Here is a 3,321-nt window from a genome sequence, read left to right as displayed (position 1 = left end):
GAACACAACATGTGCTCTGTGAAAGTCTGAGGCAAAGGAATGCCCCTCACACCCCAACCCCACCAGCCCCTCAGCGCCTCCACACCCCCATCACAATGAAGTTTAGTTCTGGGGTTAAGCCCAGTGGTGGTGAGCACCAGTCAGCCTGCCACTCAGTCCTTGGGGCGGTTATAGGGACCCTCTGTCTGCTGCCCTCTGACTGTATACAGAGAACAGCTGGGAGGAGTCCATGGAATCTTTCTTATTGAAAGGCATTTAATGAGAATGGGGGTCCACTGAAAACCAACCCAGCGAGCAAGTCATGCACAGGATCCTGGGTCTTGATAGTGCCCGCATCAGGATTGCTACTGGTATTTCTTCTACCCTGTTCAGTGGAGCTGAGCCCTGAGCTCAGGGAGAAGCAAGAAGGTACAACAAGGTACAACAATTTTATCTTTTCGTAGTCTGGACAAGGCAAGGCAAGATTGTCGTCAATGCCTCCTCGGGAAAGAGAGGGCTTAGCCTCTTTTTGCATAAACTGCTAAGGCATGCAGTGCTGTAAGACTACCCAGAATCTGTTCCAAACTCTCTAAGATTTGGCTCGATCCAATTTATCATTCCTAAAGGCCACTTAACAGTACGTATTTCTTGCTTTTTTTTTAAACCGCTGTTCTAACCAGAGTGCTTCTGAGTTGCATCTCATTTCTTATAGGTTGAAATTATCAAGGCATCTGAGATCATCCCAACCCTAAGAGTTTGCAACCCAGGGAACAAAGGGAGCAAAAAATATTATGTCAAAATATTTTACATATTGAATTTTAAAAAGCAATTATTTGAGGTTTTGAGACACTAATGCGTTCTTTATACCAAGTTCAACTGAAGGGATCACAGAGAGCAGAGAAGATTGTTTCGTTATTGAGAATAAAGATCACCTCTATTTTACAAGACTGGGACATTTGAGAATTAAGTAAGACAGGGTTTGCAAAGCACTTGGTAGTTTGCCTGGCTCATAGTAGGTACTTAATAAACTCAGCTGCCATTCTGTCTTGGTGTACCATATTAACTCTTCGGTTCAGTTTAAGAAGATTCCTTCTTTCTCTAAAACAGCTCTTGTCACAGGTTATGTGCAAATAAAATTACCTGGGGATTTTGTTAAATTGTAGATTCTGACTCAGTGGGTCTGGGGTGAGGCCTGACAGTCCAAACTGCTAGCCAGCTTCCTGATATTGCTGATGCTGCTGGAATGAGATCCACTCGAACGATCATGGTTCTACCTCAGGGGTTAAAATGATCATTCCTAAGGCACCTGGCTGATTCATTCTGAAGAGCATGTGACTTTTTTTCTCCCCCCCATTTTTAAAAATTTTTTTCCTTTTTTTTCTTTTCTTTTTTTTTTTTTTTCCATTTCATTTCAGGTCAGACATTTGATCAACATCATATCAGAGCATGCGACTCTTGATCTCGGGGTCGTGAGTTCGAGCCCCACATTGGGTGTAGAGATTACTTTTTTTTTAACAAGATTTTATTTATTTATTTGACAGAGAGAGACACAGTGAGAGAGGGAACACAAGCAGGGAGAGTGGGAGAGGAAGAAGCAGGCTTCCCGAGAAGCAGGGAGCCCGATGCGGGGCTCGATCCCAGGACCCTGGGATCATGACCCAAGCCGAAGGCAGACGCTTAATGACTGAGCCACCCAGGCGCCCTGAGACTACTTAAAAAAAAAAAAAAATCATTCCTACTTATTTCTACCTGACAGTTGTGAATATGCTGTTTCATCCCGTGTGTCTTCCTCAGCCCCCAAACACTGATTCAGGTCCTACATAACTTACAAGTAGTAGTTTAAGCCCCACTCTTTTGATAAAAGCTTCTTCCCCAATTTTTGCAGCCCTAAATGATTAACACCATCTCTGAAGCCTGAATTAAATTTAATAAGACTGGAGAGAGATTGGTTAGTTAACCTAAACATTTAGTAAAGTGGGAATATAATTTAAATATACCTGCTTTAAACTTTAATAAAAACATCTAAATACACATTTGTTGACCAATTTTTTGTTACTTTAGGCCTGTTCAAGTCGGTCTCCATTGAGAAGTGCTCTGCTTCAGCTTTCTTACACAGCTGTTCCTGTCACACATGGTTTAATTCTATTGGGTCTGACATTTTTTTTCTCAAATTTGCACAGATTTCCTGGCCACACCTAACTTGACCACATTTTTAAAGTGACTTGCCTTAGTTTATTTAACTTGTTCCATAGACATTGCAATTCGTTCTTTTTGCCCCCAGATTTCACTGGCTTCCTAATATTTAAGTTAAATTAGGAAGTTACAAGAACAAGCCCCAAAACAGGGCTGGAAACAAACACAACCAACTGTTGCTAAGAGTATGATTCATCTGTGAGAGAGGAAGTGGGGGGTGGGGAGGAACCTGCCAAAGATGCCCCTCTCCTAATCCCAGGAACCTATGAATATTACCTTATATGGCTATGAAAATTCATAAAGGGAAACCTCACTTAACATAGACTCCGGAGGCCAGAAGGGGGAGCCCTCAGGCACTACCACTTGATATCGATGACAGACCCCAACAGGAAGAATCCTCAATGAGGGACCTCAACAGGAAGAGAGACATGTTGCTAATTGAGACTACTTTACTACTCCAGCAAGAGAAAGGAAGATTTTTCTCTTTGCCTGGCAACAGCCCAGGGATAGACTGTCACAACTCAGCCTATGAAAAGCCAGTACAAGTTGAACTCCCAGTTTATTCCAATGGACTTTTTGTTTATAAAAGCCTTCCCAACTTCCCCCTTTCCTCTATAAAGAGCGTTCCTCTCCTTTGTTCTCTGGACTTGCCTATGGCTTTTGCTATAGCTTGCTTATTCGGAATTGCAAATCCTTTGCTATTCTCAAATAAGCCCATTTTGCTGGTAAAATAACTGGCTGCTTTACTTTCAATGTCAACATGGCAAATAGGATTTTGCAGATGTGATTAAGAGAAGGATTTTGAGATGGGGAGATGATCCTGGATTATCTGGATGAGCCCAACATAATCTCTTATATGGGTCTTTATAAGAGAGAGGCAGAAGGTTTAGAGTTGGTGGTATAATGTGTAACTATACAAGCAAGAGCTCGGAGTGACATGAGGAAGGGGCCATGAACAAGAATACAGAAGCTCTCTAGAAGCTGAAAAAGGCAAGAGAACAGATATTCCCCACAGAACTTCTGAAGGAATCAGCCTGGCCAACACCTTGCCCTTAGCCCAGTGAGACTGATTTCGGACTTCTGACCTCCAGAGCTATAAGAGAAGTGTGTTGTTTTAAGCCATTAGCTCTGTGGTAATTTGCTGCAGCT

At 42.4% G+C, this 3,321-nt stretch overlaps 1 non-coding gene across 1 annotated transcript; it reads right to left on the bottom strand.

The window, feature by feature from the left end:
• Positions 1-1,362: 1,362 nt before the first annotated feature.
• Positions 1,363-1,422, bottom strand: LOC112823752 (small nucleolar RNA SNORD78). The gene has a single exon (XR_003208123.1). It is a non-coding gene; the product is annotated as a small nucleolar RNA SNORD78 (small nucleolar RNA).
• Positions 1,423-3,321: the final 1,899 nt, after the last annotated feature.

Source organism: Callorhinus ursinus, unplaced genomic scaffold, assembly GCF_003265705.2.
Source record: "Callorhinus ursinus isolate GAN/ISIS: 27379988/994484 unplaced genomic scaffold, GSC_fseal_2.0 scaffold5, whole genome shotgun sequence".
NCBI classification, from domain to species: domain Eukaryota; kingdom Metazoa; phylum Chordata; class Mammalia; order Carnivora; family Otariidae; genus Callorhinus; species Callorhinus ursinus.
This window is presented reverse-complemented; position numbering and strand designations above follow the sequence as displayed.